The sequence below is a fragment of the Salminus brasiliensis genome, chromosome 4 (assembly GCF_030463535.1).
Source record: "Salminus brasiliensis chromosome 4, fSalBra1.hap2, whole genome shotgun sequence".
Taxonomy (NCBI): Eukaryota; Metazoa; Chordata; class Actinopteri; order Characiformes; family Bryconidae; genus Salminus; species Salminus brasiliensis.
In genome coordinates, this window is record NC_132881.1 from 13237034 (window position 1) to 13262418 (window position 25385).

General features: G+C 39.4%; 2 non-coding genes across 2 annotated transcripts; both read right to left on the reverse strand.

Annotated features, from left to right (window-relative positions):
• Positions 1–14515: 14515 nt before the first annotated feature.
• trnar-ucu (transfer RNA arginine (anticodon UCU)) lies at positions 14516–14605 on the reverse strand. The gene is given in 2 exon segments: positions 14516–14551; positions 14569–14605. It is a non-coding gene; the product is annotated as a tRNA-Arg (tRNA).
• An 833-nt stretch (positions 14606–15438) lies between these two features.
• On the reverse strand, positions 15439–15528 carry trnar-ucu (transfer RNA arginine (anticodon UCU)). The gene is given in 2 exon segments: positions 15439–15474; positions 15492–15528. It is a non-coding gene; the product is annotated as a tRNA-Arg (tRNA).
• Between the last annotated feature and the right edge of the window lie 9857 nt (positions 15529–25385).

Genomic DNA, 25385 nt, shown 5'->3' on the forward strand with positions numbered 1-25385 from the left:
AAACATAAATGAGGAAAAAGAACACGGATCAAAATTAGAGAACACTCTCAGACACCTGCAAATTGTTGGTGTTAATCTGGCACGTGGTGCTAATTTCCTTAATTATCTGACAAACCCTATTTAACTGGCAGCATAACTTTCCTGTTTTCACTGACTTTGCAAAATGGAAAGCCATTCCAAAGTGACTGAAACCCTCCGTCAGCAGGTTGTCAAGATGAAGGCCAAAAGGGTGACCCTATCAGCCATAGCAAGAGAAGTTGGTCGTATCCCAAGTCTGTGATTTCTAGAATACTGCATCTTTACAACACCACAAACTCATTCAAGTCCCCCAAGAAGGCTGGTCGTCCACGAAAGACAAATGCAAGAGAGGACAGGATAATGCGGAGAATCTCCATGGGCAATCGGTTCAACACTGCAGCTGGAATTGCTCACCAGTTCAACGTTTACAAGCATTTGGACTGAAATCCCACTCTGCAGTGACCAAACCTCTCATTAGCAGAAAGAATCAAAAGGCTAGATTAACCTTTGCTGAGGAGCATGTTGTGTGGACAGAGGAAAAGTGTTCCAGATTTCACTTTAGTGATGAAAGCAAGTTTCATTTATTTGGGTCTGATAGGAAACATTATGTTCGTCGACAAGCTGGGGAAAGACTGAACCCAAAGTGTGTAAAGAAGTCAGTAAAAGGTGGAGGAGGAAATGTCATGGGTTGGGGAATGTTTTCAGCAGCAGGAGTTGGGCCTCTCATACAGCAGAGTGAATGCAAGTGTGTATCAGAACCTTCTTCAACAACACGTGGTTCCTTCCTTGCATTTGTCACTCAGTCAGCCAGCAATTTTCATGCATGACAATGCCCCCTGTCACACAGCAAAACGGGTAAAGCAGTTCCTTGAAACTGAAAACATTGAAACAATGAAATGGCCAGCTCAGAATCCTGATCTAAACCCAATAGAAAACATCTGGAAAATCCTTGGTGATAAAGTTATGGCCAAGAAACCAAACTGTGGAAGAAACTGCATGAAGAGTGGACCAAAATCACACCAGAGCAGTGTGAGAGACTAGTGATGTCCTGTGGCCGCAGATGTGCTGAAGTCATTCAAAGCACATGCCTGTACACTTCCTACTGACTGGTGACTGTTGTAACCTTCAGAAAATGTAGTTGTAATCTTTCTCTGTGCTATAGTCATTGCTGTTCTCTAATTTTGATTATTGTGTTTTTTGTGAAATAAAGATTTGTTGTTGAATACTTTGGTTATTTTGTTAAACACTGTTTTGTTAAACACTCACAAGGATTTGAAATCCTTCAAATGTTGACCAATGAAGATTGCATTATTTCTGCAAAAATCAAGTGTTCATACATTGTTCTCTAATTTTGATTTCCAGTGTACAGCTTTAAACATGCCTGTTGAAGCCCCGCCTTCTCACCGACACGATTAGTCTACATGTACAGGGGTCTACAGCAACCATTGGTCAAACTGCTTCTCACCACAGTAGATTGGCCACAGCCTAAAACACAAATGTAAATAAACACAAATGAGCTCGTCTGTATCTGAGTTTTTTATTTTATTTAGGAATTTGTTTATATATTTTACATTGACATGAATCTGAAAAACTTAAGTAAACGGTGGTAAAAGTAAAACTTTGTTTTTAATTATTTTACTTGACACTCAAGTTGGACTGAAAGGAGATGATTTGGCCCTGTAAGCAGAGTAAGGCTATTTATTAATTTTGTTAAATGAGTAAATGTACGTGCTTTAATGTTCATAAACAAACTTGCTTGAGATATTAAACATTACATATTAATGTCCTTCTCTTACTAAAATGACACTCAGTGGAGTAATAGTCATACTGTTCAGTAATGACAAACACTTCAATTAAAATAAAACCTTTATTCATTTTTAAGCTTCTCAGGCTGCAGCAGATTAGGGCTATTTTTACAATCGAATAATCTGACAATTATTGAAATAAATAACTGATTTAGCTTGAGGTAGTTTAAGGTATTTGCTAAGTAACAATTAAGTTCATAAAAAATGTATAACTTAGTCAGAAATTTACTGTGTTAATGAATTACGCTGCTAATATAAAAGTTATATAATATAAAAGATTAATAAAACTCCAATACCTTTTCTCTTTTAAATTTTAAACCCAAGGGTTTGTAATGTAGCAGCAATAAAATATAACAAAAATAGATCAGTTTTCCCTTAATCAGTTTTCATATACATTTTTGGATGAACAACAAAATAAAAGTGGAAGTGGGAATTAATGTAAGACAGTAATTTTCTCAGTCAAAAAGTATTTTATGTTGCAGATTCGTTTGTATTAGTCACTTTTATTTTGTGGGGTCTGGCCAGAGCCACAAAGTAGTCGAGAGACTTTAGCTCGTTACCGGAGAGCGGGACTTAATCTGTAAGCAGCAACCTGATTGGTTGTTTTTGTTGAAGGGCGGGACGTAAAGTAGCTGAAAGCATTGTTTAGAAGGGGTGTCCACAAATATTTGGACTTAGACACTGCTTAATTTACCAGCCTAGGACTGGAGGACTGGAGAGTGATCCATATTGAGGCCATGGAACAGCAGGGAGGCTCTCCACCAATGAAGCTCGTCTCTGGGACTGAATCAGGAGCAGTGGGTGTTCTGAAGGCAGTCTGAATCAAGAAGCACAACAAGAAAATTCAGAACCTAATTTCTGAACATCTTCAGTTGAGTCATGTATGATTGTTCCTGATCTGTTTCTTCAACTAGTTGTTTTTGGACCTAAATCTACATCTACAGAGGAGCTTCCATCTACTACCTCTGCTCTGAAGGAGGAGTATATTAAATGAGGGAGGATCATAGATGAAGGGTTTCTAAGTTGAGCTGGTGTGTGGTTTACCTGCTGAGGAGTACTGATAGACGTGGAGATGCAGACTAGGGCTGCAACTAACGATTATTTTAATAATCAATTAATCTGTCGAAAAAAAATACATTTCCATGTCTTTATTTAAAAATAGAACATTGAATAACAGAGCAAATAAGTGTGTACAATAATTCAATAATAATAGATTACATTATTAAATAAATTAAATAAATTAAAAATAAAATAAATGAAATAATAAAGAAAAATAAGTGCATTGCTGATGCAAACACTGCACTGTATTGGAGTGAGGAGTGAGACAGGATGAATTGCCTTTAGTTTGTATGTTTTTTTTTTAAACTTTTAAAAAGCACATTTAAACACTGCTTAAGCGAATTACACAGATAATAAAAGTAACACACACACACACTTACACACTCTATCATTGTCATTGTCCAGTTAAGCAAAAAACAGCATGTGCCGTGTTACACCGGTTCACATAGTGTGAGTGCACCGTTATGTTTCCTCACTTCAAAACAGAACTAACTGGGGTTATTGTAGTGACTGTGCTCCCACATTGGTGAGGATTTAAGCTGAACTTCTGTTCTGCGTCATTCATGTTTAATTTTTTGGAATATTTTTACTTCTTGATGTTAAATTTATTTTAAAGATTACGCCTCCGCTCTGACTCGCTTCGCTCATCTCCCTCTTATTTATAAATTTTTTCCAGAGTAGACAAAGCGCCACAGGTAACGTAAGCGGAGATGAGCTGATATGACAAGGCGAGTAACACATACATCATGCGACACAACAAATCCATAATGAAATTCGTTGCCAACACTTTTAATAATCGATTATTATCAATTTTATAGATTCAGTGTAGCAGCTCTAATGCAGACATTTCCTCCAAGTCAGCCGTTTTGTAGATACTAGTGTCCTTCTGAAGCCGTACTGGTCTGCAGAGGAATGATTCCTTGAATTCTGAAACTAAAATACGAATGTTTAATTATTATTATTAATTATTTTGCACAGTTTAAAATATTACTATTTTTTACATATAAATGTACCATTTCTGTACAAGATGTTAAGATTGTATAGAGGCCAAACCTTAATCCACTGCATTCAACCGATACTCACTTTGTAATCAATGCTAAACGAGTCTGCTTTCACTAAAGCTTTCTCTTCTTTTAAGCATATCATGAGTTTTAACTCTTTAAACAGTTTAAGAACTAGAGCTCAAGCTGTACGCACCTCTCCTCTGCCGTGCCGCAGAAGACTGGTGTTCTGCCGATTTCTACCCATCCAAATGTGACCTGTGCAAGCGCGGACCCACAACCCACCAACAAATGCTTTCATGTGTTTTTTTTTTTATGATAAATCTGTTTTTCTCACGTGCAAAATACAATCTCAGCAGACATGTAGAAAGTACTAGAGACCCAGACTTCAGTAAAAGTACAAGTGCTCTATCAAAAAAGTGACTTGAGTAGAAGTAGAAGTGTCTTTAAGCTCCAGACTTAAGTGGAAGTACTTAAGTATTGCATGTAGTTACTTAAGTACTGAAAGTAAAAGTACAGTATTGTGTTCTGTAGTTCTTACAGAAAGCAGTCAAAAGTCTGAGTATCAGTGTTTCTATTATTTCAAATGCTCAGACTTAAGTACTGTCACAGTTCCTCTGGCTGTAGTAGAAGGACAGAACTGTAGAAGACGGAGTTCATGAACATGAACCATTCGGCCACATACGAGTATTTGAAGGTGGGGAAGGTGGTGTTTCTTCTAGTGGTTCTTCCATCTCGGAATAAACTACAGAGCTCTAGCGTTAGTGTCCTCACTGCAGCTGCAGCACATAAACATCTAACGGAGTAAAAGTATTAAACTCATCCAAAATATGTAGTGAAGTAAAAGTGGAAGTAGGAGATAAAATAATCCTCCAGTAGATACAGATACAGTATTTTAGTACTTAAGTACAGTACTAAAGTAGTAATACTTCATTACTATATATCTCTGAATCTGAGGATTTACTTGGGTGTTAATATATATAAATATATAAAAATGATTTCTTATTACCATTATTAGCTTATATTTACACTGACATGGTGATTTACACTCTCCTGCTGGGAGCGTTCTCTCATATAATGATTTTAGTCTATCATCATTTCCTACTTACTGGTGTATTTAGGCAGCTTTATCTGTAAATATACACTATGGTAACATTGACAGAAAACGTGATCCATGCACAAACCGTTCCTGGTTAGTGCGAGAAACATGAGTGATGACATCAACTAATTTTTTTTATTTAACTAAATTTAAAACTAATCTTAGTTGTTGCACCCAGACCTTGCAGAATAGTGTAAAATAGTGTGTATTTATGTGTATAGATTCTGGATTTGAATTTGTGTATCATATACTATATAATAAAAGTCACTTGACTTGATTTAGGTAAGCAGCCACTGAATCTGGATCATGATAATATTGTTAATGGTGATAATTCTGCAGATGATGCAGATCATTTGTCAGCCTGATAATGTCTCTGTCTGTCTGTCTGTCAGTCAGTACACACAGTGGTGGGGAAGGTGCAGGGACCCTGTCAACAGATCAGTGAAATGTGAGTACACACACAGACTAGCTTTCATCGAGCGAACCATCATCACCATCTCAGTGTATGTTCAACAGGGTAAAGTTAGTTAAGGGTCTTGGATTGGAATTAGGTTTATGAGTAGTGTTATGCTTTATTTTATAGGTGTTTGAGGTGTAGGATAAGTAAGACTCATGCACTACATGGACAGATGTATTGGGACACCTGCTCATTCATTCTTGATGCTGTTTTATTGGATTGACTGTCTCTAGTGTCTAGGGAAGGCTGGAGACAGCTTACTAGATTTTGGAGCATTGCTGTGAGGATTTGATTGCATTCAGAAAGAAGAGCATTGGTAAGGTCAGGATGTTAAATAATCACCACCCCAACTTATTCCAAAAATATTGGATGAAACACCATTAATCACTCCAGAGAATGTGTTTGAGCTGTGGCGCAGTGGAACATTCCACAGTTCCACTGTGCCACAGCTCAATACTGGGGGGCTTTATACCCCTCTGCCCCACGACTGGCATTAGGCAGCATGGTGCCAATAGATGAATGCTCCAGAGAGTCCTATTCTGTTGGCACTACTTCTCTACAAAGACTAAAGTGTGTGCATTTGCATATATGTGCAATGGGTGCAATTTAAAGTAGCTGAATGCATTTATTAGAAGGGGTGTCCACAAACATTTGGGCATATAGTGTGGGTTAAGTGAAAGGGTTTGCAAGTAGTTTTAGACAACCCAAATTTTACAAATATTTTTACAGTAAAATGTTACAATATCTGCAGTTTATTGAACAATTCTTCATGCAGCTCATGATTAAACATGAGAGAAAAAGTACATTTATTTACAAGAGAAGTGATCATTAAAGTGCAGTGGTTGAATGCAGCACCACAGTCTTCACCTCTTCTTCTTGTCCTGCTCAGGCATCCACTTGCGTGTTCCAGAGGGTGACCTGAAGACCTAAGTGATGCGGACCTAAATTTCCACACTTAATTAGTGTTGGACAGCGGACCTCCTCTTACAGACACTGCTAGATTTTTTTGGCCCAGCTGCAGACCGTAGGACTGGAGATGTCCTACCACATTCTGGTAGTCCCTCACACTGAGGTCATGGACCAGCCCGTCCGGGGGGCAGCCCGTCTCTGTGACTGAATCAGGAGCAGTAGGTGGTCGGCAGGCAGTCTGAATCAAGAAGCACAACAAGAAGATTCAGAACCTGATTATTGAACATCTTCAGTTGAGTCATGTATGATTTTTCCTGATCTGTTTCTTAAACTGGTTGCTTTTGGAAGTAAATCTACATCTACCTCTGAAGGAAGAGTCTGTTCATGAGGTCAGTATGGTCCAGCCTGGAGCTCAGCACCTGTATTGGAAAATAGGTACACCAGCACAACCTAGAAACCCTTCATCAATTCTCATTGATTTAATAGACTCCTCCTTCAGAGCAGAGGTAGTAAAGCTCCTCTGTAGATGTAGATTTAGGTCCTAAAACAACCTGTTTTTGTTGGATGTCTTTAGTGTCCAGGGAAAAAAGACTCTCTACTAGATTTTGAAGCATTCAGCCACAAGAGCATTAGTGAGGTCAGGATGTTGGATGATGAACACCCCACAGTTCCACAGTTTGCACATATGTGTCAAAAGTGTGTGCAACATAAAGTAGATGAATGCATTTCTAAGAAGGGGTCTCCACAAACATTTGGACATAAAGTGTAAGTTAACTGAAACGCTTGGTTTTAGGGGCAGCGGTGTCTCAGCGGTTAGAGCGTCTGGCTATCGATAACAGGGTTGTGGGTTCAATTCCTGGGCTTGGCAAGCTGCCAATGTTGGGCCCTTGAGCAAGGCCCTTTAACTTCTCTGCTCCCTGGGTCGCTGGAGTTGGCTGCCCACCGCTCGGGGTGTGTGTGTACTCCCTGCCCCTAGATCACTAGTGTGTGTGTGTTCACTACCACAGATCGGTTAAATGCGGAGGACACATTTCGCTGTGCAGTGACAAATACATGCACCTTTACCTTTTTCTTTTTTGGTAGGTCTGAAAGTAGGTTAGTTTTAAACAACTGAAAATGAGAAATTTAAAAAAGATCTTTTTACAATAAAATTTAACAATATCTGCATTTCATTGTACAATTCTTCATGCAGCTCATGATTAAACATCTGTTCTGAGAGAAAAAGTACATTTATTTACAAGAGTAGTGATCATTAAAGTGCAGTGGTTGAATGTTCTTCACCTCATCTACAGAGGAGCTTTACTACCTCTGATCTGAAGGAGGAGTCTATTAAATGAGGGAGGATCATGGTTGAAGGGGTTCTAGGTTGTGCTGGTGTGTGATTTACCTGCAGACTTACAGACTTGGAGATGCAGCTGTAAGTGTGGACCAGCCTGGAGCTCAACACCTGTATTGAGATCTCTGGAGCTTTGGCCTTAGAAAGTCTACTTTTTAGCTGCAAGTACTTCAGCCGTCTAGTAGGTACTAGTTTCCTCCTGAGGCCGTACTGACCTGCAGAGGAACGATTCCTCAAATCCTGAAACTAAAATATGTATATTTAATAATTACACACAGTAACAATAATTAGTCTAATTTAATAAAAATACACCTCAGAAGATAAATGTACCATTTCTGTAGGAAATAAATCTTGCTGTTGTTAAAACAACCCTTGAGGAGCAGATCTGTGATACTCATCACACTGGTTCCTACAACAGCTTGCACTGCTAATGACAGAAAGAACAGAAAAACCAGAGGAAGCTGAAGGTGTGGAAGGCGATGCCAAGGCCCAGCTCATTTGTGTGACTACTTGATTTCAGATCCCCTGAGGTGGTGTACTGAAGCTAAATTACACACATTCAGTCACTGTCCAATTACTTGTGACCCTGATTGTATTTAAATCAGCCCAACATTTTAAGCTCTAATGTTTATCTAATGTTGGTCTTGTCCATGGTTAGGTTTGGAGTCTGACTGTTTGAGGCTGTGGACAGGTGTCTTTTATACAGATAACAAGGTCAAACAGGTGGCATTAATACAGGTAACAGGTGGAGGACAGAATAGCTTCCTAAAGAAGAAGTTACAGGCCTGTGAGAGCCAGAAATCTTGCTTGTTTGTGGGTGACCAAATACTTATTTTCCAACATAATTTACAAATAAATTCTTTAAAAATTCTACCATCTGATTTCCTGGATTTGTTTTCCTCATTGTCCTCCCTTGTCTTTCATAGTTTCACACACCTCTTATTGTTCTAAGTAGGAGAACTTGCACAATCAGTGGCTGACTAAATACTTTTTTTTGTCTCACTATAAATGATTATTAAATACAACAAATGAAAATCAAAATAAATGAACTAAAATAAAGAATGACGTTCACCTGTTAATGTTATTGTCATGGCGTGTACGGCCAGACCTGAAGGGATGAACACTCGCAGAAATGGAAATCGAAGCAAGATACTTTATTAACCAAATACAAAACAATGGGATCCAAAAAGCAAAGTGCAGCAACATGGGCAAAACCATGAACAGAACCAAAACGCAACAAGTCAGATGGCAAACAAAACAAACCTGGGACTGGGAGGAGCAGGGAGCTAAACGAGAGTGAAACGAGGGGGAAAACTAAAGGGGTATAAACACAAAGCCACAAACCTCGCTTGGGCAGAGAGGGGAGATACTAAGGACAGAGCCGAGCTCTGTGTACAAACAAAGGTAGCGGGGGAACCAGCTGCCAGACCAGAAAGCAAGGCCGACCTAACCTTAACCTGTAGAGTACTGCCTAGAACTTGGTTCACCATGGAACCTGAGCAGGAAGCGAACGTACCTGGCTTGCCTCCGAGTCGGACAGAGAATCTCTCCTAAACATGGGCCGCAAAACTAGAGCTGACCTGAACACGGCGGTAACGTGTGAGGAATCCCAGAGCATCACAGGGATTCCAGTAGAGTCAATTCACGGCAGTGAACAAAGGGAACTACGCTCCTTTAGTACTCCCAGTCCCAGGTGAAACACATGAACAATGAATCAACACAAATGAACAGAAACGAACAGGAAGTCCTTATTATTATTACTATTATTATTTAATATCTTTTAATTATAATAATATTATTTTTGAACATCCAGTGAACAGTTTAAACTCACCTGGCATATCGAGAATCTCTACACCCAACTGAATGACGTGTGGAAGAAACGCCATCTAGCGATCATTATATGTCAGTAACAGCTTCCTTGTATAAATATAAAGTGGTATGAGGAGTTTAATTGAACCCTACGCCACTGTTTCCTTAAACTAGAAGCTGAGTGAATATTTACTGCTGGAAGGTCTAATTTACACTGGAGAGTGATATAATTTTTCTTTATGCTTTAAAAATTAAATTCTTTAGAAATTTTTATTCAGTTTTTATTACACACTGTGCTGTAATGGCTCCCGCAAGCTTAAGACTCTCCACAGGGGGTGCCATTAGTGCACAACTAGCTCTGTTTGAGTCGATTCTGCGCATGCGTGGACCAATTATTTTTACAGTTTTCATGTGTTTTTCATGATAATTCTGTTTTTCTCGTTGCTTCATGCAATCTCTGCTTACCGTTAATATTTGCTAGAGTGAAAAAGTGTAAACTGTGATTTAAAAAATAAAAGTAATAAAAAACGATTTCTTATCACCTCTGTTACCTCATAATTATTACTCTCATATAGTCACTAACACTATATCTCTCATATACGTCTGCTGGGAGCATTCTCTGATATGATGCTTTTAGCCTGTAGAAATATCCCACCTACTGGTTCATTTGGGCACATTTACCTTCATAAAGAAACACATGGCTGCACAACTCGACCGGACCGCCATCGTCTGCATAGCAATTATCAAACAGGTACAAACTACATCCTCTCCTTATTAGAAGTACTTGAGCAGCTTTGGTGTAGAGATGGTTATTGAGAAGCTTTTCAGAGTATTAACACAGTTCAGTGCTGTTGAAGCATTTGACTCCTGACTCCATGCTGCCATCTAGCGTCTAGTTTCATTTCCTACAATGACTGTTTCTGTCCTTTAATACAACGTAAATGTCAATTTGATATTTTCTAAATTAAATTAATATACCACTGATATAATTCTCATTCTTATTAACAACCGATAAAGATAATAAAATAAACTTTATTTTACCTAAAAATGTCTCTCTCTATTTTCTTTTTTTACACACTTTCACACACTCTGGAAAGTGGGCGTCAGAGTGACTGCATTCAACCCATATTCACTTCCTAATCAATGCTAAACGAGTCTGTGTGTGTCTGTTGGGATTGTTGGGCCCTCATCTGTTTAGACGCATGCTATCCTAATTGCTGCTGCCCTAACATTGCATTTAAACCACTCCCATTTGTTCAGAGGTGAAATTTCCAGTAGTGAAATATCTTCAATTAAGTAAAAGGTTACTATTAAATTTCCAAATTGAATTCAAAGATGATTTACATTTGTTCCCAAGAGAGGAACAAGGTAACTGAACAGTGATCAGTTAAAGGAGATGCTGAAATTTCACAGCTTAAAATACTATCCGTCACATTGTGAGGGATTAACCAGTAGTGTAGCCTTGAACACTGACCGTTATTGGAAGCATTGAACCAGGTGTACTGTCTGGCATTGGGGTTTCCTGTCCTCCAACAGTCTGTCAGATTAGTATTGGAGACTAAGTTATTGAAAATATAATCAAAAAGATGATGCTGCCCTCTAGAGGGAAGACGGTCAACTGAGCCATCTGGAACTACATTAAAGTCTTCTCCTATAACAACCTGATCTGTCGAGTATTTTACCTTCCATTACTTTATCTTCCTACAAAGGTCTGCTTCAAATATTTGGTTAATCGCAATACTGTTAATCGCATATACACAAACTAAAATGAATTTTGCTCTATCAGTATTCACAACTACCAATGACTAATAACATCTGTATCACATACATGGTCCAATAAATCTACACTATGGTAGCATGCTTTGACAAGTAAGTGAAACTCACCAGAACATGTGATCCATGTACAAACGGTCCGAGTTAGCACAAGAAATATGTGTGGTGACGTCAACAACTAATCGTCTATTAAATACTAATGAACTAATTGGGTCGTCGATTTTTGTAGACTATGTCGATTAGCTGTTGCACCCCTACAGCAGATATTCTGTCTGGTTTGTTCTGTAAAGTAATGAAATAAAAACAGTAATATTACTAATATTAGAATCTAAACAGTTGGTAATTATGTGGAATATTATATGGAAATTATATAAACATCAGGGAAAATATGTAAAATTGGTATATTTGGAATTGTACAATAATATATGTTGTTTATATCCTGTAATATAACCTTATTTTCTACTACAGACTCACTCACTATAAGAGCTTATATGTAAATATGTTTATTTGGAACAGATCGTGCATAATAGTGTAAAATAGTGTATATGTTTATATATTCTGTATTTGAATGTGAATATTGTATACTTGGTCACTATAAAAGATTTTTAAATATAAATATAAAAGACTATAAAAGATTTTAGGGAAGCACTCATTTGTTAGCCTGATAATGTCTCTGTCTGTCTGTCTCTCAGTAAAGGCCGAAGAGGCCATGGACCAGCACAGAGGTCCCTCCACCAGTGGAGCTTGTCTCGGACTGAGTCAGAAATAGTGGGTGGACTAACGTAAGTCTAAATCAAGTGTGATTTAGAACCTGATTTCTGAACATCTTCAGTTGAGTCATGTATGAATGCTGCTGATCTGTTTCTTAAACTGGTTGTTTTTGGAACTAAATCTACATCCACAGAGGAGCTTTACTACCTCTGATCTAAAGGAGAAGTGTATTCAATGAGGGAGGAGCATAGTAATGAGGCCGCCCTGACCTGCAGACAAACGATTTCTCAAACCCTGAAACTAAAATATGAATATTTAATCATTATGTACATTTAAAAATATTTATCTAAATTTCATAAAAATATACCTCAGAAGATAAATGTACCATTTCTGTAGGAGATGTTCCCAAATAAAACAACCATTGAGGAGCAGATTGTGGTACTCATCATCCATAAGGAGCTGAAGGTCTGGACAGCGATGCCAAGGTTCCTATTTTCCTGTTATTTAAACAATTATTTTTATGATGTCTCTCCACCAATGAAGCTCGTCTCTGGGACTGAATCAGGAGCAGTGGGTGTTCTGAAGGCAGTCTGAATCAAGAAGCACAACAAGAAGATTCAGAACCTGATTTCTGAACATCTTCAGTTGAGTCATGTACAGGTGCTGGTCATAAAATTAGAATATTTTGAAAAAGATGATTTATTTCAATTCCATTCAAAAAGGTAAACTTGTATATTATATTAATTCATTACACACAGACTGATATATTTCAAGTGTTTATTTATTTTAATTTTGATGGTTATAACTGACAACTAATGAAACCAAATTCATGTCAGAGAGTGATGAAGCAGACAAGGGAATATGCATTGAGTAGCAAGTTTAATGAATCTGCACGCAGCTCGTGACCACGATACAGACTGCCTCAATGGTATTCAACATACATACTTATAGGAATATCCCCCACCCACCCTCACATGTTGCATACGCATCCTGAAGTCATGACTTACGACACCTGGCACCTCCTAAGAAGGAGTGTATGTAATTAACACTAGTGGTGTGTGACCTCTGGCACACTTTTCTGCCTATTGTTGATAGATTTAAGACACTGTGCCCCTGAGTGTGAGGGTGAGTAAGGGGACAACATGATTAACTGCTCTGTTTCAGCTAATGCTTACCCATATATTTCTTATCTGGCCTCGGCTGGCGCCAGACATAGTATCAGAATGTACTGTACAACTGTGCAGTAGATTATATAGAACAGAACATGATTTACGAATACGAAATATTAAGGGGATACAAGATTAAATGGATACATTATGAATCAGCATGATTACAATATTTTTCATGACACAGTAGAGACAGCTACTTCTGAAAAGAAGTCAGCAATTTCACTAACAAGATCTGTATAAGGTCCAGGAGGACGATAGACTGTAATAAGCAGGAAAGAGAGCTGCTTTTTAGAAGCCGGAGAAAAGCCTGCCACTTTAAGAATAAGCACTTCAAACGATTTAGCTTCATAACCTGAGTTTAGGATTATGCCTAGAACTGAATCATAGATCGTGGCAACGCCGCCACCACGACCACACCTGAGTGGATAACTGCAGTAGTTAAAGCCTGGGGGAGTTGATTCATTCACAGCAATAATTCATTAGGTTTAACCCACGGTTCACAGAGACACAGTGAACTGAGGAGGTTTACAGTTAGAATTTCATTGACAATGACGGCTTTACGTGTTAGAGACCGTACGTTTAACAGCCCAAACTTAACGCAGGAGTTGCTAGTACTCGGACATCACGAAGCGCTGTTGATTCTGATTGGGTTGTTAAAATTGATTTTTGAACGTCTATGATTATCTGCAAGACTAAGCACACACCAAAGCTCTGCATACTGTTAGTCATAGTCTGACGCCAATAAAAAAGGGTTGATTTACTCATTGTAGCAGTTACTGATTAAAGATTACCCAAGGAAAATGCACTGCTGGGATTCAAACCCAGGATCTCCTGTGTACTAGACAGGCACTACAACCAACTAAGCCACTGCGCCCTACCTGAAAGGTAATCTATATCAATACAATATAGCTTCAGACAAATTCAAAAACATTCTCTTGCATACAAACTTCACACAGACAGAAAAAACAACTTCCCTGAATAGGAACCTCTGCATTTTCCAGAAACAAAAAACATCACATGTACATATACATGTACAGAGTACTAGACCTTGTCACACAGAATGTACACACAAAACTTAGCATCTTTTGTTTACCCTTCAGGTTCATTTTAAACATCTTTTAATGGATCAGCAAACATCATTCTGATTCAGAAAAGGCTAAAATCCAACATTTCAAACTGCTTCATCTCACTTTTCACAAATACATGCAGAATCTTCTGCAGCACAAATATGTTCCAATACCCCAACATCAAACAGAATATTTCTGAAAGTTTGAAATTGCTATTAATTAGGTAAAAAGACTAGAGAAAATCTTGCAAATAAAAGTACAAAAAGGTAGTAGACAGAGCTATAAAGAAGAGGAAACACTCTCGACTCTGGTGGGACTCGAACCCACAATCTTTGAATTGCTCCAGCTATTTATCTAGAAGTCCAATGCGCTATCCATTGCGCCACAGAGCCCAGGTGAAGAAACTGGTTCCTTGGCCAACCTTCCTATAAAATAACAGTAGTGCTGCTAATATTTGAGGCAAATAATAAATTTACTATGCATATGTAAATCCCAGTGGTCTGATGATTATCTGCAAGTCTAAGCACACACCAAAGCTCTGCATACTGTTAGTCATAGTCTGACGCCAATAAAAAAAGGGTTGATTTACTCATTGTAGCAGTTACTGATTAAAGATTACCCAAGGAAAAGGCGCCGCTGGGATTCGAACCCAGGATCTCCTGTTTACTAGACAGGCGCTATAACCAACTAAGCCGCGGCACCCTACCTGACTGGTCTTCTAAATCAATACAATATAGCTTCAGGCAAACTCAAAAACATTCTCTTGCATACAAACTTCACACAGACAGCAAAAACAACTTCCCTGATTAGGAACCTCTGCATTTTCCAGAAACAAATAACATCAACTCTGAAAGCTTGTCTCAATTGCTTAAACCTATCATATACATGTACAGAGTACTAGACCTTGTCACGCAGAATGTACACACAAAACTTAGCATCTTTTGTTTACCCTTCAGGTTCCGTTTAAACATCTTTTAATGGATCAGCAAACATCATTCTGATTCAGAGAAGGCTAAAATCCTACATTTCAAACTGCTTCATCTCACTTTTCACAAATACATGCAGAATCTTCTGCAGCACAAATATGTTCTAATACCCCAACATCAAACAGAATATTTCTGAAAGTTTGAAATTGCTATTAATTAGGTAAAAAGACTAGAGAAAATCTTGCAAATAAAAGTACAAAAAGGTAGTAGACAGAGCTATAAAGAAGAGGAAACACTCTCGACTCTGGTGGGACTCGAACCCACAACCTTTGAATCGCTCCAGCTATTTATCTAGAAGTCCAATGCGCTATCCATTGCGCCACAGAGCCCAGGTGAAGAAACTGGTTCCTTGGCCAACCTTCCTATAAAATAACAGTAGTGCTGCTAATATTTGAGGCAAATAATAAATTTACTATGCATATGTAAATCCCAGTGGTCTGATGATTATCTGCAAGTCTAAGCACACACCAAAGCTCTGCATACTGTTAGTCATAGTCTGACGCCAATAAAAAAAGAGTTGATTTACTCATTGTAGCAGTTACTGATTAAAGATTACCCAAGGAAAAGGCACCGTTGGGATTCAAACCCAGGACCTCCCGTTTACTAGACAGGCGCGAAAACCAACTAAGCCACGGCGCCCTACCTGACTGGTCTTCTATATCAATACAATATAGCTTCAGGCAAACTCAAAAACATTCTCTTGCATACAAACTTCACACAGACAGCAAAAACAACTTCCCTGATTAGGAACCTCTGCATTTTCCAGAAACAAATAACATCAACTCTGAAAGCTTGTCTCAATTGCTTAAACCTATCATATACATGTACAGAGTACTAGACCTTGTCACGCAGAATGTACACACAAAACTTAGCATCTTTTGTTTACCCTTCAGGTTCCGTTTAAACATCTTTTAATGGATCAGCAAACATCATTCTGATTCAGAGAAGGCTAAAATCCTACATTTCAAACTGCTTCATCTCACTTTTCACAAATACATGCAGAATCTTCTGCAGCACAAATATGTTCTAATACCCCAACATCAAACAGAATATTTCTGAAAGTTTGAAATTGCTATTAATTAGGTAAAAGACTAGAGAAAATCTTGCAAATAAAAGTACAAAAAGGTTGTAGGCAGGGCTATAAAGAAGAGGAAACACTATCGACTCCGGTGGGACTCGAACCCACAACCATTGAATTGCCCCAGCTATTTATCAAGAAGTCCAACGCGCTACCCATTGCACCACAGAGCACAGGTGAAGAAGTTGGTTCCTTGGCCAACCTTCCTATAAAATAACAGTAGTGCTGCTAATATTTGAGGCAAATAATGAATTTACTATGCATATGTAAATCCCAGTGGTCTGATGATTATCTGCAAGTCTAAGCACACACCAAAGCTCTGCATACTGTTAGTCATAGTCTGACGCCAATAAAAAAAGGGTTGATTTACTCATTGTAGCAGTTACTGAATAAAGATTACCCAAGGAAAAGGCACCGCTGGGATTTGAACCCAGGATCTCCTCTTTACTAGACAGGCGCTATAACCAACTAAGCCACGGAACCCTACCTGACTGGTCTTCTATATCAACACAATATAGCTTCAGGCAAACTCAAAAACATTCTCTTGCATACAAACTTCACACAGACAGCAAAAACAACTTCCCTGATTAGGAACCTCTGCATTTTCCAGAAACAAATAACATCAACTCTGAAAGCTTGTCTCAATTGCTTAAACCTATCATATACATGTACAGAGTACTAGACCTTGTCACGCAGAATGTACACACAAAACTTAGCATCTTTTGTTTACCCTTCAGGTTCCGTTTAAACATCTTTTAATGGATCAGCAAACATCATTCTGATTCAGAGAAGGCTAAAATCCTACATTTCAAACTGCTTCATCTCACTTTTCACAAATACATGCAGAATCTTCTGCAGCACAAATATGTTCTAATACCCCAACATCAAACAGAATATTTCTGAAAGTTTGAAATTGCTATTAATTAGGTAAAAAGACTAGAGAAAATCTTGCAAATAAAAGTACAAAAAGGTTGTAGGCAGGGCTATAAAGAAGAGGAAACACTCCTGACTTTGGTGGGACTCAAACCCACAACCGTTGCATTGCTTCAACTATGCATCTAAAAGTCCAATGCACTATCCATTGCGCCACAGAGGCCAGGTGAAGAAACTGGTTCCTTGGCCAACCTTCCTATAAAATAACAGTAGTGCTGCTAATATTTGAGGCAAATAATGAATTTACTATGCATATGTAAATCCCAGTGGTCTGATGATTATCTGCAAGTCTAAGCACACACCAAAGCTCTGCATACTGTTAGTCATAGTCTGACTCCAATAAAAAAAGGGTTGATTTACTCATTGTAGCAGTTACTGGATAAAGATTACCCAAGGAAAAGGCACCGCTGGGATTTGAACCCAGGACCTCTTCTTTACTAGACAGGCGCTATAAACAACTAAGCCACGGAACCCTACCTGACTGGTCTTCTATATCAATACAATATAGCTTCAGGCAAACTCAAAAACATTCTCTTGCATACAAACTTCACACAGACAGCAAAAACAACTTCCCTGATTAGGAACCTCTGCATTTTCCAGAAACAAATAACATCAACTCTGAAAGCTTGTCTCAATTGCTTAAACCTATCATATACAGTGAGTCCAAGAAGTATTTGATCCCTTGCTGATTTTCTTCGTTGGCCCACTAATAAAGACATGATCATTCTATACTTTTAATGGTAGATGTATTCTTACATGGAGAGACAGAATATTAAAAAGAAAATCCAGAAAATAAATCTAAGGAATATATATTAATTGATTTGTATTTCATGGAGTGAAATAAGTATTTGATCCCTTAGTATTCATTAGCAGTTCTGGCTTTTACAGACCAGTTAGACACTCCCAATCAACTTGTTACCTGACCTGAAGCCACCTGTTCTCACTAATCACTTGTGTGAAAAACACCTGTCCACAGAATCAGACAGATCACACAGATTTCAAGTCTCCAACATGGGTAAAACCAAAGAGCTGTCACAGGACCTCAGAGTCAGAATTGTTGACCTTCACAAAGCTGGAATGGGCTACAAAAAGATTAGTAAGGTGTTGGATGTGAAAGTAACAACTATTGGTGCAATTATCAGAAAGTTTAAAGAGTATAACATGACAATCAACAGACCTCGGCCCGGTGCTCCAAAGAAGATTTCGCCTCGTGGGGTGGCAATGATGCTGAGAACAGTCAGAAATCGTCCTGCAACCACGCAGGAGTTAGCAAATGACCTGAAGGCAGCTGGGACCACAGTTTGCAAGGAAACAATTGGCAACACTTTGCGCAACAATGGATTCACATCCTGCAGTGCCCGAAAGGTACCCCTGCTGAAGAGAGCACATGTGGAGGCGCGCCTCAAGTATGCCAATGATCATTTGAAAGATGAACCAAGTTATTGGGAGAAGGTTTTGTGGTCAGACGAGACCAAAATTGAACTTTTTGGCCTCAACTCCACCCGCCATGTGTGGAGGAAGAAAAATGCTGCCTATGACCCCAAGAACACTGTGCCCACCGTCAAGCATGGAGGTGGAAGCATAATGTTTTGGGGGTGTTTCTCTGCCAAGGGTACAGGGCTACTTCACCGCATCACTGGGAAGATGGATGGAGCCATGTACCGCACAATCCTGAGGGACAACCTCCTCCCCTCTGCCAGGGATCTGAAAATGGGCCGTGGTTGGGTCTTCCAACATGATAACGACCCTAAACATACAGCAAAGGCAACAAAGGATTGGCTCAAGAAAAATCACATTAAGGTCATGGAGTGGCCCAGCCAGTCGCCAGACCTCAATCCGATCGAAAATCTATGGAGGGAGCTGAAGGTCAGAGTTGCCAAGCGACAGCCCACCAACCTTCATGATTTAGAGAGGATCTGCAAAGAAGAGTGGGCCAAAATTCCCCCTGGTGTGTGTGCTAAACTTGTGGTTAACTACAACAAACGTCTCACCGCTGTGCTTGCAAACAAAGGCTTTGCCACTAAGTATTGAGTGTGTTTGGCAAGAGGGATCAAATACTTATTTTCCTCATTGAAATACAAATTAATTAAAATATATTCTTTAAAATTATATTCTGGATTTTTGTCTTGATATTCTGTCTCTCCATGTTAGAATATATCTACCATTAAAAGTGCAGAAGGATAGTGTCTTTATTAGTGGGCAAACAAAGAAAATCAGCAAGGGATCAAATACTTCTTGGACTCACTGTACATGTACAGAGTACTAGACCTTGTCACGCAGAATGTACACACAAAACTTAGCATCTTTTGTTTACCCTTCAGGTTCCGTTTAAACATCTTTTAATGGATCAGCAAACATCATTTTGATTCAGAGAAGGCTAAAATCCTACATTTCAAACTGCTTCATCTCACTTTTCACAAATACATGCAGAATCTTCTGCAGCACAAATATGTTCTAATACCCCAACATCAAACAGAATATTTCTGAAAGTTTGAAATTGCTATTAATTAGATAAAAAGACTAGAGAAAATCTTGCAAATAAAAGTACAAAAAGGTTGTAGGCAGGGCTATAAAGAAGAGGAAACACTCCTGACTCTGGTGGGACTCAAACCCGCAACCGTTGCATTGCTTCAACTATGCATCTAAAAGTCCAATGCACTATCCATTGCGCCACAGAGGCCAGGTGAAGAAACTGGTTCCTTGGCCAACCTTCCTATAAAATAACAGTAGTGCTGCTAATATTTGAGGCAAATAATGAATTTACTATGCATATGTAAATCCCAGTGGTCTGATGATTATCTGCAAGTCTAAGCACACACCAAAGCTCTGCATACTGTTAGTCATAGTCTGACTCCCATAAAAAAAGGGTTGATTTACTCATTGTAGCAGTTACTGAATAAAGATTACCCAAGGAAAAGGCACCGCTGGGATTTGAACCCAGGATCTCCTCTTTACTAGACAGGCGCTATAACCAACTAAGCCACGGCGCCCTACCTGACTGGTCTTCTATATCAATACAATATAGCTTCAGGCAAACTCAAAAACATTCTCTTGCATACAAACTTCACACAGACAGCAAAAACAACTTCCCTGATTAGGAACCTCTGCATTTTCCAGAAACAAATAACATCAACTCTGAAAGCTTGTCTCAATTGCTTAAACCTATCATATACATGTACAGAGTACTAGACCTTGTCACACAGAATGTACACACAAAACTTAGCATCTTTTGTTTACCCTTCAGGTTCATTTTAAACATCTTTTAATGGATCAGCAAACATCATTCTGATTCAGAAAAGGCTAAAATCCTACATTTCAAACTGCTTCATCTCACTTTTCACAAATACATGCAGAATCTTCTGCAGCACAAATATGTTCCAATACCCCAACATCAAACAGAATATTTCTGAAAGTTTGAAATTGCTATTAATTAGGTAAAAAGACTAGAGAAAATCTTGCAAATAAAAGTACAAAAAGGTAGTAGACAGAGCTATAAAGAAGAGGGAACACTCTCGACTCTGGTGGGACTCAAACCCACAACCTTTGACTTGCTCCAGCTATTTATCTAGAAGTCCAATGCGCTATCCATTGCGCCACAGAGCCCAGGTGAAGAAATTGGTTCCTTGGCCAACCTTCCTATAAAATAACAGTAGTGCTGCTAATATTTGAGGCAAATAATACATTTACTATGCATATGTAAATCCCAGTGGTCTGATGATTATCTGCAAGTCTAAGCACACACCAAAGCTCTGCATACTGTTAGTCATAGTCTGACGCCAATAAAAAAAGGGTTGATTTACTCACTGTAGCAGTTACTGATTAAAGATTACCCAAGGAAAAGGCACCGCTGGGATTCGAACCCAGGATCTCCTGTTTACTAGACAGGCGCTATAACCAACTAAGCCGCGGCACCCTACCTGACTGGTTTTCTATATCAACACAATATAGCTTCAGGCAAACTCAAAAACATTCTCTTGCATACAAACTTGACACAGACAGCAAAAACAACTTCCCTGATTAGGAACCTCTGCATTTTCCAGAAACAAATAACATCAACTCTGAAAGCTTGTCTCAATTGCTTAAACCTATCATATACATGTACAGAGTATTAGACCTTGTCACGCAGAATGTACACACAAAACTTAGCATCTTTTGTTTACCCTTCAGGTTCCGTTTAAACATCTTTTAATGGATCAGCAAACATCATTCTGATTCAGAAAAGGCTAAAATCCTACATTTCAAACTGCTTCATCTCACTTTTCACAAATACATGCAGAATCTTCTGCAGCACAAATATGTTCTAATACCCCAACATCAAACAGAATATTTCTGAAAGTTTGAAATTGCTATTAATTAGGTAAAAAGACTAGAGAAAATCTTGCAAATAAAAGTACAAAAAGGTTGTAGGCAGGGCTATAAAGAAGAGAAAACACTCCTGACTCTGGTGGGACTCAAACCCGCAACCGTTGCATTGCTTCAACTATGCATCTAAAAGTCCAATGCACTATCCATTGCGCCACAGAGGCCAGGTGAAGAAACTGGTTCCTTGGCCAACCTTCCTATAAAATAACAGTAGTGCTGCTAATATTTGAGGCAAATAATGAATTTACTATGCATATGTAAATCCCAGTGGTCTGATGATTATCTGCAAGTCTAAGCACACACCAAAGCTCTGCATACTGTTAGTCATAGTCTGACTCCAATAAAAAAAGGGTTGATTTACTCATTGTAGCAGTTACTGAATAAAGATTACCCAAGGAAAAGGCACCGCTGGGATTTGAACCCAGGATCTCCTCTTTACTAGACAGGCGCTATAACCAACTAAGCCACGGAACCCTACCTGACTGGTCTTCTATATCAACACAATATAGCTTCAGGCAAACTCAAAAACATTCTCTTGCATACAAACTTCACACAGACAGCAAAAACAACTTCCCTGATTAGGAACCTCTGCATTTTCCAGAAACAAATAACATCAACTCTGAAAGCTTGTCTCAATTGCTTAAACCTATCATATACATGTACAGAGTACTAGACCTTGTCACGCAGAATGTACACACAAAACTTAGCATCTTTTGTTTACCCTTCAGGTTCATTTTAAACATCTTTTAATGGATCAGCAAACATCATTCTGATTCAGAAAAGGCTAAAATCCTACATTTCAAACTGCTTCATCTCACTTTTCACAAATACATGCAGAATCTTCTGCAGCACAAATATGTTCCAATACCCCAACATCAAACAGAATATTTCTGAAAGTTTGAAATTGCTATTAATTAGGTAAAAAGACTAGAGAAAATCTTGCAAATACAAGTACAAAAAGGTAGTAGACAGAGCTATAAAGAAGAGGGAACACTCTCGACTCTGGTGGGACTCAAACCCACAACCTTTGACTTGCTCCAGCTATTTATCTAGAAGTCCAATGCGCTATCCATTGCGCCAGAGAGCCCAGGTGAAGAAACTGGTTCCTTGGCCAACCTTCCTATAAAATAACAGTAGTGCTGCTAATATTTGAGGCAAATAATAAATTTACTATGCATATGTAAATCCCAGTGGTCTGATGATTATCTGCAAGTCTAAGCACACACCAAAGCTCTGCATACTGTTAGTCATAGTCTGACGCCAATAAAAAAAGAGTTGATTTACTCATTGTAGCAGTTACTGATTAAAGATTACCCAAGGAAAAGGCACCGCTGGGATTCCAAGCCAGGATCTCCTGTTTACTAGACAGGCGCTTGTTGTGTTGACTTGTCGTTCAGAGTCAGACATTAACCACACACGATTATGGAACAGAGAGCTTACTATTTTGTTCATTCTTCCCCTCCTTTCCTCTCTTCTTTCTCTTACCTCAAACAGTCCACTAGTGCCCCCCAGTGTCCTAAATCCGTAACAACGAATTTGTTTAATATATGCATTAAACACATTGCATATGGACACAACATCTTCCCTCTTGAACAAAGAATACCTTCTTGTAACTCAGAAGAACCTGACAGTATTATTAATGTAACAGTAACACTTTAACTAAAACCTGAATATTGTAAATCACATTTTATGATCATTCCATAACAAAATCTTTAGTCCAGCTAGGTGCATTTCTTATTCTGACAGGTCTGGACTGGCTAACCGAGTCAGAGTTAGTTATTTGGTCAGTCCCTGTATCAGTACAGTCCATTGCCCTATCAGAATCCACATCTGTGCTCAAGTTGGGAAGTACGGACAGATGTGAGGAGTTCCAGGTTCTTCCATCATCCAACAAGTATGTATCCGGTCCTTTCTTTGTCACGATAGTTCTAGGTTTAGAAAACTTCAGTTCTCCTTTCTTCACTTTCCATGGTTTCCTCACCCTCACTTTGTCACCAGGCTGGAAGTTGGAAGACTTGGCATGTCTTTGCTGATCGGTGTACGCTTTCATTTTCTGTTGTTTACTCCCCACTCTTTCTCGCATCGCTTTCTTCTCTGTTAGTGGGGCAGGCATATCGATCACCTGTAGCTTTGTTCTCATTCGCCGGCCATGGAGCAGTTCTGATGGGGATACTCCAGTGGTTGAATGAGGAGTTGCTCTGTAGTCCCTCAGGTAAGTTCTCAGGAATGACTTCCAGGGTTCTCCTTGAATGGATGCAGTCTGTAAGCAGTCCTTAACGCTTCTGTTGAATCTCTCAACTTCTCCATTAGCTCTTGGGTAGTACACTGAAGATCTCAGGTGTTGTATTCCACTCTCTTTGAGAAAGTCAGCAAACTCAGCAGAGAGAAATTGAGGACCATTGTCACTTATCAGCGTCTTTGGGATTCCTTCTTGAGAGAAAAGGGCAGTCAGGAACTGTATAATAGTAGCTGTGTCAACGCGGTGAGCAAACGCTACTTCAGGCCATTTACTAAAGTAATCTACCAGTGATATGGCAAATCTACAATCAGGAGGAGCTTTCTCAAATGGGCCTATGATGTCTACGGACACCTTTTCCCAAGCAGCAGCTGGTAGGGGAACTGGTTGCAGTGGAGCATCATGGGTGACAGTTGTCTTGTCATTCTGTTGGCAGGTTGAGCAGTTCTTAATGCATATTTCTATCTGAGAGTCCATTTTGGGCCACCAGTACAACTCTCTAAGGCGTTGTTTGGTACGCACAATACCCTGGTGGGTTTCATGGGCTAGCACAATGAGTCTTTTCTGCAATGACTCTGGCACAAGTAATCTGTGAGACCCTCTGACTATGCATTCATCCATGACAGCAAGTTCATGGCGAATTGGAAAGTATGGCTGTATGTTAAGATCGAGTGTAGACTTCCGTGATGGCCAGCCTCTCTGTATCTGTGCACGGAGTTTAGTGAGCACTGGACAGTCATTACATTCTGAACGGAAGTCTTCCTCAGACACAGCACTCAGGTCAGTGAGTATGGCAGCCACTGACTCAATCTCTTCTGCGTATGCAGTGTCAGTTTCAGGCAGTGGGAGTCTCGACAGGCAGTCAGCAACATGGTTCAGGGACCCTGTTCTGTATTCAACGTCGTAGTCAAACTCTAGGAGACGAGCAGACCATCGGGTAATGCGGAGACCAGCACGGTTATTGCCTTTGGTAGTCAGCAGCGTGGTAAGTGCTTGGTGATCAGTGCGTAACAGGAATCTCCTTCCCCACAGCCATGTCCGCCATTTCTCGGCAGCCCAGACGCAAGCTAGCGCTTCCTTCTCGACTATAGAGTATTTCCTCTCTGCCTCAGAAAGACTGCGAGATGCAAAAGCAACAGTCTGCTCTGCCCCGTTACTGTCCATCTGAGTCAAGACTGCACCTACCCCATAGTCTGAGGCATCTGTTGAAACAATGGTTGACTTACTGGGGTCAAACATCACCAGTGCAGTGCTATGCACAATCAACTGCTTGACTTGCTTAAATGCTGCTTGAGCTGTCTTGTTCCAGTGAAATGAACAATCTTTTCAAAGAAGAGCTCTCATGGGCTCAACGACAGTTGCGTAATTTGGCACAAACTTGCTGTACCATGCACTCAGGCCAAGGAAAGAGCGCAAGGTTGCAGGATCGGAAGGGGACGGTGCATTCAGAATAGCAGCAATGTGAGAGTCATCTGGCAGCAGACCCTCTGGTCCAATCTTTTGACCAAGGAAGCTTAGTGTGGTTTGCCGGAGTTGGCATTTGTTAACATTGAGCTTCAGTCCAGCATCATTGATTT